General features: G+C 41.3%; 1 long non-coding RNA gene across 1 annotated transcript in view; it reads left to right on the top strand.

Moving 5' to 3' along the window:
- The first annotated feature begins 951 nt into the window (after nt 1-951).
- LOC114818203 overlaps nt 952-15345 on the top strand; it is a 38010-nt gene continuing 23616 nt past the window's right edge. The window contains exons 1-2 of the long non-coding RNA XR_003766037.2: nt 952-1049; nt 1604-1913. This is a non-coding gene — a long non-coding RNA (uncharacterized LOC114818203). The remainder of the gene's footprint in view (nt 1050-1603; nt 1914-15345) is intronic.

Below are 15345 nucleotides of genomic sequence, written 5' to 3'. Positions count from 1 at the left end.
ATCCCTGTACCCCAACACTCAACATATTGTAAATGCCTAATGCAAACAATAATAATAAGCATTATTATTATTGCAATTATTTAGATATAGGCTGCTGAGTATTTCAGTTCAAGTTTGGAATTGAATCCAAGAACTCTTCAGATTTTGGTCTGGGAGAGTTTGATTCTGTTCTGATTTCCCAAAATAGAAGAATTCCTCAGTGAGGCTGGAAATCTGTTGTACAGAGCATTAGCAGCAGCAGCAGCAGCAGTGTCTCATGAATAAGAATTATTTTTCTGCAGTGTGGGCCGAGCCTAATTGTCACATAGTTTCCTTATTGGGGATGGGGGGGTGGCTCAAGGATCTCCATTTACTCTTTCTACCTCACTCTGCTCCAAACATCTCTCCGGAAGCGAGAAGCTTTAAAAAGTTTGGCTCCTTAGTGATGCAGTTCTTCTATATGGAGTAATCCTTGGCTGAGTACTTCCGAGGACTCTATTTCCTATACATCTTTAACAATTAGAGGAAGCCATCTTCAGATCATTTGCCCTGGTTTGTTGTTATTATTATCATTTTTTTATTATGTGATTTGTTAAGTCAAACACTGTTCTAAGCACTGGGTTATCATATTCGACACATTCCCTGTCCACATGGTACTCATGGAGAGAAAACAGGTATTGAATTCCCATTTTACAGTTGAGGAAACTGAGGGTCAGAGAAGATAAGTGACTTTCCCAAGATCATCCAGCAGGCAAATAGGGAAGGCGGGATTAGAACCCAGATCCTTTGACTCCCAGGCCCGTGTTCTTTCCACTAGGTTATGCTACTTCCCAACACTGATTATTTTCTTCTTAATATCTCCTCTTGGCTTAATTGGGAGTTTAGGACTTTGGCTATTTGGAATTAAGAATGCCTTGTGGAAGCTGCCAATGGCCATTATTGCATCAGCGTCTCTGCAGCTGCCCAGGGAGAGAGCACGTTCACGTCTTAAAGCACCATCTTGGGGATTCAAAGATGACAGTACTGAGACTGAGTTTCTTTCACTGATCTTTCCCAAGGTAGAAGACAAGGTGAGGCCTCTGGGGATCCAACATCCAATCAACCTCTCTTCTCATTTACTATCACAATCTTCCCATTCTTAATTTTGCTCAGAATTCCCTCATCAATCTACATCTTTAGCAAAAGGCATAGGAACGGGATGATTGTTCCTTTCCCACTTGATATTTCAATGGGCATTTCATGTGCCTTGGGAGCCTGGACATTTTTCAATTGCTTTGTTGCTTTTTCACCCTGGCCTCATCTGGGATAGATGGTATTGTGAGATCTTCTCTGGCTGAATATTAAAGTACATTAGGGGAAATGGAGTCGAATACACTGTCACCAAGTTTCAAGTCCATGAATGAGGAGGTCTTCAAAATGCTCTATCCAAGCACCCTCCTTAGTTTGATATTGTCTTTAAACTCCTGATATCAAGAGGATACGTCTTTAGATTTGGGAGAATAGATGATTTCAGTAAGTCACTTTGCTTTGTTTTCCTATCACTTATTTTTTTCCTCTCATGGGTTCTTTTATTAATCATAGTCTCGATGGTGATTTTATAGTTGGGTTTTTTTTTCCCCAAAAGGAAAGATTTCTTGGACTGCCCACTCATTCTCACCAAGACAATCTTGGTGCTTCCTGAAAGAGAAATTCAGCTCTCTTCAGATAAAACCAGTGACAATAAATTTGAAGACCTCTCCAATGCTGCTACATTTCCCAGACATTCTACCTAAGCATCGGGGGAGGAGATTCTATCTGTTGCAGTCCTTGAGTCTTTCAAGCACGACCTTGAGCGGCCGCCAACGTAGCAGCAGCATGTTCATGCAGTCTCCATTTGAAGCTGAGTGGATGAATCGGTGATCAGTTCAAGTAACTTCAGTTCTATCAGAGAACAGGTAATTTGTACATCTTTGAAATTTCCAAGTTGGACAGTGGCATAATCAACCAAATGTCTCTAATTAGATTCTAGGTGAGGCACCTGGAATCCTGGGTGGTGGATACTTACCGTTCTGAGAAAAGAGAGAATGGGAGATGACCGTTTCAGAGCCTGTGCATTTGCTCGGAAGGACGATAGTAGTGGAATGAATCTTTCTGACTTCTTCCAGATGATTTCGTTCCAAAGGTTCAAGTTCCTTCCAATCTGATGGCAAAGTCACTGAACAGGATAGATCTGTCTTCCTTTGGAACATAAGAGGGGACTTGCTCGATATTGAAAAAATATTCCTCTTGGGTTTCATCAGCATCATCAAGCATCAAGGCATTCACACTGATGATTATGGTATCTGCCAGTTTAAGATGGAGGGCTATAATACTCTCATTAATTCTAGTTGAGGGTTCACTGAGTTGGTTTATAACTTTTCTCTTAATAGCAAATCAAACTCCATGAAGTTGGCATCTCTCTTCCAGTTTACCCTTCCAGAAGAAAGGGTAACCATCTCTTTGTTCTTTGAACCTTCCATCTTCTACTCCTTCAATTACACTTAGTTGTGTAATGTCAACTGTATATTACTTATGGCCACAATGTCAGGGAGACATTCTTGAAATTTGTCAGCAGAATAATCCATGTTTGTGTGCCTCCACTGATTCTTGGAAATGAAAGGCTAGACATGATTTATTTTAATCAATGACTTTTTATCGAGCTCCTACTGAGTGCCAGGCATTTGGGACAATGCACCCAAAACAAAGCACAAGCTCTTTACCCTCAAGGATCTTAGGTTCCAATGGGGAAAATAGACAAAAATTGTTTACAGAAAGTCAGGGAAGAGCAGCTTGGCCTAGTGGCAAGAACACGGGTCTGGGAGTCAGAGGACGTGGCTTCTAATCCCAGCTCCGCCACTTGTCTGCTGTGTGACCTTGGGCAAATCTATTAACTTCTCTGTGCTTCAGTTACCTCATCTGTAAAATGGGGATTAAGAACAGTGAGCCCCATGTGGGACAACCTGATTACCTTGTATCTACCCCAGGGTTTAGAACATCGCTTGACACATAGTAAGTGCTTAACAAATACCATCATTCTTATTGTTATTATAAGAGGGAAGAGAAAGAATAAAACACATAGGAGTATGATCATATCAGAAATAATTATTTGACTATACATAAATATAATGAATCTGTAATAATAATAATGATATCAGATATCACAAGATTATTGGATAAGACTATTGGATGGAATCTTCCATCAGGAATGGAAGATAAGCTTCAGTCATGAGACTTTCAGGACTAATAAGTTGCACAGAGGAGGAATGAATGAATTGGTTTGCACAGCACCAACCAGTCACATAATAATAATAATAATAATGTTGGTATTTGTTAAGCGCTTACTATGTGCCAAGCACTGTTCTAAGCGCTGGGGTAGACATAGGGGAATCAGGTTGTCCCACGTGGGGCTCACAGTCTTAATCCCCATTTTACAGATGAGGGAACTGAGGCACAGAGTAGTTAAGTGACTTGCCCACAGTCACACAGCCGACAAGTGGCAGAGCTGGGATTCGAACTCTTGAGCCCTGACTCCAAAGCCCGTGCTCTTTCCACTGCGCCACGCTGCTTCTCTTTTATTGAGTACTTACTATGTGCAGAGCAATGGACTAAGAACTTAAGAGAGAACAACACAATATAACAGACACATTCCCTGCCATAATGAGTTTACAGTCTAGAGTGAGAGACAGATAACATAAATAAATTACCGGTATAGCACCATTCAAACTCTCTCTTTGAATGGTGCTACACCAGTAATTTATTTATTTATGTTATTTATTTATTTTTTTACATGCTCTCATTTCCCAATAGTCACATTTCCACTGGGGCACGGGGTGTGATGAACAAGTAGGAGGGGCAGAGGGGAGAGCGTGGGTAGTCTTTGTCCACGATAGTTACAGGTAGAAGGAGAACTAGAACCACAGTGTCCTGATTCCCAGATCAGAGGTCTTACCACTTAATCCACAGCAGGGCTACAACATACTTGTCAGAGTGGAACCCTGACTGATGGGAAGGAGACTAACTCTACTACACAAGTTGTCCCCAATCTCGAGTTCCAGGTCCATCAGAGGGGTTTGTACAAGGTGCGGCAGAGAGCAACGATGGTGGATGACCGTGAAAATGAATCCATTCCTACAAATCAGCTAATGAGCAAAGTGGAAATCGAACCCTCTGTTTCTCTCGTTTCTGTTATCTTTTGAGGTTTTATGGGAATGCCTAAATATATTGGGCTGCAGATCTTCCTTAGTTTAGGGATGCCTGGAGTAAAAACGTTTCTGAAAGGAGGCCCTGGTCCGCATGAAGTTTTCCTAATTAGTCTAACAGTGAGGGGAAGAAGAGGAAAAAAAGAGAAGAAGAAGAAAAGCAGCAAGGCCTAGTGGAGAGAATGCAGGCCCGAGAGAGCACAGCATGGCCTCGGTTCTAATCCTGGCTCAGCCAATTACCTGCTGTGTGGCCTTGGACAAGTCACTTAAATGTTCTGTGCCTTGGTTTCCTCAACTGCGAAATACAGAGAGCTGTTCTCCCTCTCACTTGGACTGTGAGTCCCATGCAGGAGAGGGACCACATCTGACCTAATTAACTTGTAGGTTCCCCAGTACTTAGAGCAATGTTCGTCACATAGCAAGTGCTTAGCAAATACCTTTAAAAAAAAGGAGGAGGAAAACCTGGAGGAGGAAGAGAAAAGTAAGTGGCATGAAAGACTGCTGCACTTTTTTTTTGTACTTATTCAGTGAATTAACTCCGCTTCTCAGATAGTTTCTTCCTTTCTCACCCTCCTCCCCTCCCTGCCACCCGACCACAGCCACTGTCAGCACTGCTTATAATTATATGATACAAAAAATAATCTTTTTATTTCCTCCTTGAACATTGGGTGGTGGTTTTATATGGAGGAGACAATTATGCAAATAAACTGGGTATTATTGGATTAAAGAAAATAAATCAGACATATAAAAAGAAGATTCAAACACCCAAGAATATTGCTTCTGAATTGGATTAGAATTCAGTCTAATCATATAAAGTTAAAGAAGCAAATTCAAGAGCTTCTTATTAGTGTTTACTGGCAAACTCTGGCCTGTTCATTCATTTTCAAGCCACTTAGAGTTGTCAAAAACTGCCATTGTCTTCAGCATTTATTGAGCCCCTAGTATTTGGACAGCACAATAACTAGAGAAGCAGTGTGACCTAGTTGAAATAGCCTGGAGCTGGGAGTCAGAGGATCTGGGTTCTATAGTCTCAGCTCCACCACCTGTCTGTAGTGTGATCTTGGGCAAATCACTTAATTCCTCTGCCTCTCAATCTCTTCATCTGCTAAATGGGGATTCACTACCTCTTCTCTCTTCTACTTAGCCGTGAGGCCCCTGTGGCACCTAATTATCTTGCATCTAGCTCAGTTCTTAGTACAGTGCTTGGCCTACAGTAAAGGCTTAACAAATTCCACAATTACTATTATACTAAGTAATATTAGGCAGCATCCAAAAAACATGTGCTTCCTAACTCTGGACAGGTCTACAATTAAAATAATTTGTGCAGAGCCCGGTTACTTCTGTAGAGCCCCTTTGAAGAATCTCTACATGAATCTCTTCTCCCTTGTAGGGGAGATTTTTTTTTTGTAGATTTTACTCCCGATTACAGAACATCTCACACAAAATGTCTGTAATAAACCCCATGCATGTTTGCTCAAGGTCAAATGAAATTTAGATCAAAACTCTGGTTCTATCAAAAGAAAATGAAGGAGGCTTAAGTTTCTGAAACATTCAAGTTCAACAGCATGGATTCTTTGATTTCCAACAGCACTTCAGTTCATGGTGTGTTCCGCGCTTTTTCTTTTTTCTCCCCGCAGTAATTTTTGAGGTAGGTCACAATCGCCGACTTCCCATACAGTCATCAAGTTCACATTATCTTCCTATCTATGTTTTTCTACAGCATCTATCACCATGTGGCTGGTAATTATCTCCTCTTGTAGCAATAATAATATGTCTAATAACTTGATCAAAAAATATTTTAGAGCCATTATCTAGCAGCTGGTCTTATTACCCTCATTTCAAAAACCGAAGAACGGAGAAGCAGTTAGGTGAGCCAGAGTTAAGTTGCGCGAAGGTCACCAAGATAGATGTTGGTTCTGGGTTGGGAAACATATCCAATTAGTGTCCAGTCCTTCAAACCAACCTGCTCTCTAATTAGTTAAATTTATTTACCTCATCTATTTAAATTTCACCCTGCCAGACCCAGTCATGGTAGTTTATCATTAATGGGCTTCAGAGTATTCATTCCAATCTCCCCTTTTGGGGAAGAAGATAATACGCTTATAAGCAAAGTTTTCTCTAAACTATTTGGCTACAAGGCTATCCACTTGGGAATCTTCCCTGTGCTCCAGAGCTGTTTGAAAATTAGGAGGGAGTCCTCAGAATGGATTTATGATGTAAGGATTCCCTGAGTACAGTACTTTAGAACAAGCCCTTCTATTATGTTAATGATTGGGGAATTAAGATGCTCCTTAATGGAAACTGACATGATACACTGCAATAGCTCAGAAGATTCTGTTCCGGTCTGAATGACCTGTCAGTGATTGCCAGATTTAGGATTCCCCAAGCATTCATTAACATCTCAGACCAGAAGTTCTCCAAAGAAGTCATTAGTGGTCTCCTATGTCATGATCAGAGGAGTTATGATTGTGTGACATATTTCTATGGAGACTGAAATGACTCAGGATGAACACTTATGATGTCAGCAAGGAATATGTTTCATTTACGTCGAAGTGATGTGTCGTCCCTAAAACGCTGCATCATTTTCAAGACTGAGAAAACTCTACTGAAATGATTTTTTGGAAGGCTAGCCCAGGAGCAGAAAAGAAATTGGAATCAGTGTTTGGCAAAAAGCCCAATCCCTTCTCACTTTTAACCCTGCAGCTGCCCTCCACTATTGCTGCTGCCTGAAAGATAAGATTTAGTATGGCCCCACAACCTTGAAATATTAAGAGTTCATTAGAACGGAGAGTGAAATCTCAAAATTCTCCCAATGTTCCATTCTTTTTTTTTCCTTCTGTGAGCATGAGTTGGGGATGGAGGGAGAAAAGATGATTTTGTATTCCTCCCCCTGAATGGCCTTACTATGAGACAGAGTACAGTGTTCTGGACAAGTGAGCCCTCAATAAATACGAGTGATTGATCAGAATCTTCTGCCAGATCAGTCAGGTCTCAAAGGGGTGACCCAGGTTTTGATCAAACATCAGGCAGATTCAGCCTAGTTCACACTCTCTCAGTGGCTAGGGGAGCTTCTGCCCTGCACCTTCCTGTTTAAGAGGGAGAATAGAACAGATTACAGACTCCAAGATGGAAATTTAACTTAACTGTAGCTACTTGTATTTCTCTGTCAGTTATTCCCCAAGATCTCTATGTCTTTAGCAGAACCCCATGTTCATTGCTCCATTTTGTTTCATAACTAAAACACTTAATCATTAATAATAATAATGATACATTATGGTATTCATTAAGCGCTTACGGTGTGTCAGGCCCTGTACTAAGCTCTGGGGTGGACACAAGCAAATTGGGTTGGAAATAGTCTTTGTCTCACATGGGGCTCCCGGTCTCAATCCCCATTTTACAAACGAGATAACCGAGGCACAGAGAAGTAGAGTGACTTGCCCCTGGTCACACGGCAGACAAGTGACAGAGCGGGGATTAGAACCCCCAACCTTCTGCTCCCCAATCCTATGCTCTACCCGCTAAACCACCCCACCCGAGTCGAACACGGGAGGCATCTAGTTAGGACAGCTGCCGAAAAGTGAGTCCATTATTCTCTGACCGCAAAGTCCACAGGACACCATTTTCCAACAGTCCCTGTGTGAATGGAACCAAGCTAAAAAGGGAGATGAGCATAAATGAGGCACATTAGTCGGTGTGGGTAGTGCCAGTTTATAATATTAATAATAATGTTGGTATTTGTTAAGTGCTTATTATGTGCAGAGCACTGTTCTAAGCACTGGGGTAGATACAGCGTCATCAGGTTGTCCCACGTGAGGCTCACAGTCTTCATCCCCATTTTCCAGATGAGGTAACTGAGTCCCAGAGAAGTGAAGTGACTTGCCCACAGTCACACAGCTGACAAGTGGAGGAGCCGGCATTCGAACCCATGATCTCCCAAGCCCGGGCTCTTTCCACTGAGCTACGCTGCTTCTTTATAGCTGCAGACATGTCTCTGTGTCTCAAAATAGGGAAGTAAATTTACATTTTGAAGAGATTTCTCTAGTGAGCCACACTTAATAGCAAACCCGCAAAGAGCCATCATGGATTTGAGGAGTCTAAGGGATGGGAAGGCCTAGAGGGTGCAACATTCCAATCGTCCCACTAGAGGGGGCCAATTGGTCCTAAATGATAAATGAACATTGTCCCAAGACTTTCCCGAAGATACCAGTTAGTTATTGTTACTGGAGTGAAACATCCTTGAAACTGCTACTGAATTAACAGCTTACAATTGGATTTTTACCTAACCATCAAACTAAAAAAAAAAAATTAAAATAGGCCCGGTATTGCAAAAGAGGTTTTAAATATCTATAATGGGCCATTGCAGCATCTATAAACAGAGCACACGGTGTGACTCCAACATTTATCGCAGCCTAATGGACTTATATTCTCTTTTGAAATTGAATTATTTAGAACGTGGATTAATGGAAGGTCATCTAGAAAGAACTTGAACATTAAGCACAATTCACAATAGATGATAGTTATTAAATCCTCTCAGTGCACGAGGCTCCCTTATCCCTCTCGAGCGTAGGGTTGAAAAGTTTGTCGTGCCTTACACTTGCTAAAAGGAAAATAAACTTGGTTACCGCCATTACGGTTACCACAATGAATAACCATGGTCGTTTGAAGTTGAAAAATGTTTTGCTTATTCATTCAATAGGATTTAATGAGCGCTTACTATGTGCAGAGCACTGTACTAAGCACTTGGAATGTACAATTCGGCAACAGATAGAAGACAGTCCCTGCCCAATGACAGGCTTACAGTCTAATCATAAAAAGTGGGCCAGGGAACCTTTGTTCCAAGATTCCCAAATTTGATTTTGAGGAGGAAGTGAAATCCCACGGATGAAGTATGCGTGACTTTTCTGCTGTTTGGCTAACGTAGTCCCCGCCTAGGGTCTGTACTGCAGCAGATGGGAAAGCACCGGGGAGAGGAAAATAGAAATTCCACAGTGCAAAGTATGCAGAGAACTGTGTGATTTAACTAATACAGGTCAAAAGCCAATTTCCAATTTTTTTTCAGACAAAAGAATGTATCACAAATGAAAAATGTATCACTGCTGCAACTTTTCCATACGTGCTTTGTGTGCATGAGATACAGACATCATCTTGACATTGAAGTGATGAAAGAAATATAATGAAATCAAAATTAACGCTTAGGCAGTTCAAATAAAACACATTATGAGAAATCAGCCTCCAGTGTGAGAGGCTTCTCCAAAGAGGTTGCCAAGCATTGTAAGATGCCATTTTCTGAGGAAATTTCACTGTCAAACCAGTTTGGGAGGTTCAGTCTGTCTTGAATTGGAATGGCATTAAAACTTCAGCACATAATCTAGCAAAGAGGAGCACTCACTGGCATTTTAGATTGCATTTGGATTTGTCACAGAAAAATGGAGCAGGGGAGAAAGGACACACAAGCCTACCATCAAAAATGTCTTTTATTAAGACGAGAACCCTTCTCTGCCAACAAAAGCGTTTGCTTTCATTTTAACACGAGGATCAAATTTAATTGAAGTAGATCAAATAATGCAGAACGCCAAGAGAATAACTAAAAACAAACAAATAAAAAATGGGTTGAAAATCAGGACAAGCACTCTGATGTTCTTCCTTTTATTACAAGACCTAAATCGTCCTAAAGTCTATGAAATTCAGTCAGTGGGGCAGAGAAAAGAGAGACAAATCTCCATAAGATCTGCTGCAACAAAAATTGAAATAACCAGAATGACAGGTTAATTATCTACTAGATTGTGAGCTCCTTGAAGGCAGGGTTGGTCTCTACTAACTCTATTGCACTGTACCATCCCGATCACTTTGTATAGTGTTCTGCATACTCCAAGTGCTCAATGAATTCCATTGATCGATTGATGGAATGATTACCCTGTGAAATTCAGTCTTCCTGAAAATTATAGAACTGTTCATGAAAGTGTTTGGTTGCCAACATCCACCACCATTACCCAGTTAACCTCTTACCTTAGCAGCATATGCATTTGGGGGGGGGAATAACGTGAAGGATACAAAATCTCAACCTGGAATTGAACATTTTTATTTCTTTCTTCCCAAATAGGTTTTGTCATCATTTATATATGAGTACTGTTACAGTCAGGGTCCTTTTAAATAGACTAAAATAAACCAAACAGGATATAGACAATTTAAAAGGAAAAGGACTAGATTGAATATGACTTATTGACACTGATTTTCTCCTTTCCCCTCTCCCTGTACTGGGGATCACCAATGTGCTGTAACTCCAAAGAGAGCATGCTCTGTGCATTTATGGGTGGTGGGATAGGGAAATAATTGGGAATAATTTCCTTAACTCTCCTTCTGCCCCTTTCCCAGCACATTGAGACTAAGCAACCTCCTAGGGCACGAGAAGCAGTATAGCTTAATGGTTAGAGTGCAGGCCTGGGAATCATAAGGACTTCAGTTCTAATCCCGGTTCTGTCACTTGCCTGCTGTGTGACCTTGGGCAACTCAATTAACTTCTCTGTGCCTCAGTTACCTCATCTATAAAATGGGCCCTAAGACTGTGAGCCCCATGTGGGACAGGGACTGTGTCCAACCTGATTAACTTGTATCTACCCCACTGCTTAGAACAGTGTTTGGCACATAGTAAGTGCTTAACAAGTACATTTATTATGATTATTATTAGTCAGGGCCAAGAGCAGAGTGGGTTCTGGGAAAGAATGGCAGCTCTGAGCTGACAGCAATCCTGTATGCAACCTTGCAAGGCTAACCAGCAGATTAAGCTCACTGTGGACAGGGAATATATCTGTTTATTGGTATATCGTACTCTCTCAATGTCAAAGTACAGTGCTCTGCACATAGTAAGCGCTCAATAAATATTGTTGAATGAATGAATGAATGAAAGTAAAAGAGGTCACCAGAGGGAAGAGATGCTGTTTTAGTGAAGAGCCATTCTTTTAGAACTGGAAAGCTTACCCAAGTGAGGAGACTTGGAAGGACTAATTAGGGTTGGAAAATCTACGCAACAAAAAGGAAGTTTAAAAAGTCCCTAACAAAGCACAGCATAGCAAATAATTTTTTAAAAGTATTCAAAAACTTCAAAAGGAGGAAGCTGGATATGGAACCAGTGGAGCCAAACAATAATAATAACTGTGGTATTTGTTAAGCGCTTACTATGTGCCAGGCATTGTACTAAGCGTTGGGGTGGATACAAGCTAATCAGGTTGGACACAGTCCCTGTCTCACCTGGGGCTCATAATCTCAATCCCCTTTTTACAGATGAAGTAACTGAGGCACAGAGAAATGAAGTGACGTGCCCAAGGTCACACGGCAGATGAGTGGCAGAACCAGGATTAGAACAGATGATCCTATACTTCCCAAGATCACATTAGTTTATATTGTACTCCCCCAAGTGCTTAGTACTGTGCTTTGAACACAGTAAGCACTCAATAAATACAATTGATTGATCCCAACCTCTTAGTGCAGTGCTCTGCACCTAGTGAAAGCTCAATAAATATAATTGATTGATTGATCTGATAGTTATTTGTAATGATAGGCCATATACTCTATCTAGAAACTCTGCTGCTTCTCCTCCAAGTTTCTTCAGAAGCATCAGGGGCATCTTTGACTCCAAAATCATCAATGGCCCACTGGTTCCCTAGCCAGTACCCACTGCAACTCAAAGAAGGCAGACTCAAAAAATCAAAGGGAAATATTTCTTCACATACTGGGGGCAAGTATAAGGAATCCATTCCTGCGGGGAGTTGTGCAGCCCTAAAATATCAGCAAGTTTAAGAAGGGTATGGATGAAGGATTCAGGAATGGTTTCCACAAAAAAATGTTAGGAGAAGCAAGCATTGTGGGAGAAGAGGGATTTCGAGCCTTGGTAGCTAGGGTCTGAGCCCTGGGAAACTGGCTCAGTTCCCCTCAACAAAGTTACCCCTTCGGGACCAGTTCCACCCTCTTCTGGGCCCCCTGAAAAGGTAACTCAGCCCTCTTCCCTGAATCCATACCAAAACTCCAATTCTAATATGCACCCATCACTGCGGGGAACCTTAGAAAACGGTTATTTATTACAGCAAAGAGCTGCACCCGTGACATTGAAGTGTCAGTGAGAAAATGTTTCCCGGGGAACTATTTCTTCTTCTTTAAATATAAGATAACAGTATATGACTTTGAGACAAGCGGCAAAAATTCCCAGAGAAAAAAGTAAGAGACAGCTTAATAAATTGTCTGGTTCAGATGTATTGATACTTTCAGAGTCTCCCAAGGTATTTCGTAAAGTAGGCCAGGACAGTCCTCTGTGAATACAATTCTCTTCCAACTTTGGAACCGTTGGTTAGATAGATCTATTACATTATTAGGTCTGGGGTGAGGTCTCCCTGTGCTCCTGAAATGTTCTCGTTTCGATTATATTTTATATTGCAGCGACTGAATAATTTTCTATGGCTGGCATTTTACATTTTAATGTTAGGGTGAATTTTTTGGTATTTTAAAGGATTGTAAACCTCATTCCAGAGGAAAATGCATCCTCATATTTCCTTTTTATTATCTCTAATTAGAAAAGGAGATGGAGGAGGAAAGAAGGCCACCAGAACAGAAGAGGTGGTATTAAATTTATGTTTCTCTTAATATTGTTCAAGCCTGAAAAGAAAGAAACTGGAAGAGGAAAGCTGGGATGATCTGGAAGTGTTTGAGTATCTGTTTAGTCAGTTGAATCGGAGAGGTTTGCTATTCTAAGAGCTCAATAAATACCATTGATTGATTCTAAGGTCATCTTCATAGGACTCACAGAAAAACTGCACATGCTCCCGAAGTGAGTCCTAACCCACTTCACCTTTGGCCTGACTCGCTTCTGAACTGGTGGCTCCCAGACCACGACCAGTGTGGCCAATGCCTGAGTTAGACTGACCCTAACCTGGGCCAGATTGGACAAAGTCCAAGGTGAGCCAGGTCACATTCGTGAGATAGTCTTTTGGCCTTTAACTTAACCGATGGATAAGTTGGTTATGTTTAACAGATCCAGATCCAGATCCAGTGTCTCAGTAGGTTTGGATCCAGAGAGGTTTACCAAGGGCGTTTCACAGGATTAGTCAGTCATGTTAGAACAGCAGTGTCTCATCTGCTTCATTCGTAAAAGGTAATTAGTAAGGACTAGTAACTGGACCAGTTTCACTCAAACTACTTCACACGGTTTGAATTGAGGTTGCCCCAAGAATTCTGGAGACTATATTTCTAATCGTTTGAAATTGTCCTAGAGATTCTCACAGAAATTAACAGTTAGGAAATGCTTAATACTCATGAGTGGAGAGCCAACACCCCAAAAGACTCAGAAAGCAGTGTGGTCTTGTCAGAGGAGCTGGGTTCTAAAGCTGGCTCTGCCACTTGACAGCTGGGTGACGTTGGTCAGCTTACTTAACTTCTCTATGCATCAGTTTCCTCATCTGTAAAATGGGGGTTAAATCCTACCTTGGACTGTGAGCCCTGACTAAGATAGGGACTATGTCTAACCTAATTATCTTGTGTCTACCCCAGTGCTTAGTACAGTGCTTCAATCGTATTTATTGAGCGCTTACTGTGTGCAGAGCACTGTACTGAGATCTTGGAAAGTACTATTCAGATATGCGTACATATACATCTCTGTACACACACACACACACACACATACACAAATATATACAACTATCTGTCTTCCCCTGTAGATAGTAAGCTCCTTATGGGTGGGAATGTATCTACCAACTCAGTTGTACTGTAGTCTCTTAAGCACTTAGTATGGTACTCTGTACACAGTAAGCACTCTATAAATACCACTGATGAATTGACTGATTATTAAGGACTTAAATGCCACAATTATAATAATAATAATATGATTATTAGATTATTAGATTAATGATCACAGCTGCATGGACTAACAATCTGCTTGAAGAATTAAAAAAAAATAAAGTATTAACTGCCTAGGAACAAACAAAAAACAATAATAATACTAATTGTGGTATTTGTTAAGCGCTTACTATATGGCAAGCACTGTTCTAAGTGCTGAGGTACATACTAGGTAATCAGTTTGGACCCAGTCCCTGTCCCACACAGGGCTTATAGTTTTGATCCCCATTTTACAGATAGGGGAACTGAGGCACAGAGAAGTTAAATGACTTGCCCAAGGTCACACAGCAGATGAGTGGCAGAACCCACATCCTCTGACTCCTAGGCCCGAGCTCTTTCCACCAGGCCATCTGCTTCTCATTACCTTCATTATCATCTCAGTCTTGCTTGTAATCATCAAACGCTGTTAACGTACAAGGCTGAATTTACTAGACAAGGAAGTGGAAAAAAGTTTCAAGAGAGCCTAATATATTTTTGTTGGACAGACACTCTGTATGACAGCAAATTTCTGAATAAGCGCAAGCATTTCCAACAAATGATGCTATATGAGAGATATTAAATTCAGCTTCTGGAGAGTTTTCTCTGTGCTCCCTAGATGCTACCTCTAGTGAACATCACATTACAGAGCAAAGTCATAGCAAGGAAGACATGGAGTAAGGTCATCTGCTGGCATTCTCATTGTCGCTCAATGCTCTTGGTTCTTCTAGCGATGTGAACTCTAATGTAAGAGCCAAATGAGAAGACAGAAGTTACACTACTATATGCCTCTAGGCACTGAATAGAGAATTGTCCTTCGCTTTCATAGAAGACGTTCTTGGAGGTGATATTCACCAATAAGCCCATGGGCGGTTGAAATGACCAATATGGGAATCCAGTCCTGGCTACACTGTACACTTAGAAAGGCTGTTCCTTATTGTGTTGTCATCCTTAACGTTTGCAGCACCTGTTTTCTCTTTTGCGCTCTTGTCTCTCTTTGCTTTTGCTCAAAAAGAGCCTCCTGTTTCTTGCTATAAGTGCATCATGCTGGTCTATCTCTCCTCAGCAATCGACTCCCAGACTTCAGCTGGTTTGCAGCATTGTCGGAGACTCTGTTTTAGCGTGTTCTAGGCATGACAGACTGCACATGCAATCTTGTGTTGCAAGACAGGCTCCTTGTACCTATTAGGATCAACACAGACAGCTTCAACGTCGCTGAAGTCTGAGGACTATGTTAAAAAGCAGCACGTGGCAACTTTGAACAGGCACCCAGGAATGCCAAGACAGTTTCTTT

This window comes from Ornithorhynchus anatinus, chromosome 18 (assembly GCF_004115215.2).
Source record: "Ornithorhynchus anatinus isolate Pmale09 chromosome 18, mOrnAna1.pri.v4, whole genome shotgun sequence".
NCBI lineage: Eukaryota > Metazoa > Chordata > Mammalia > Monotremata > Ornithorhynchidae > Ornithorhynchus > Ornithorhynchus anatinus.
The sequence above is the reverse complement of the archived record's forward strand: the minus strand, read 5'-3'. Positions and strand labels throughout refer to the sequence as shown.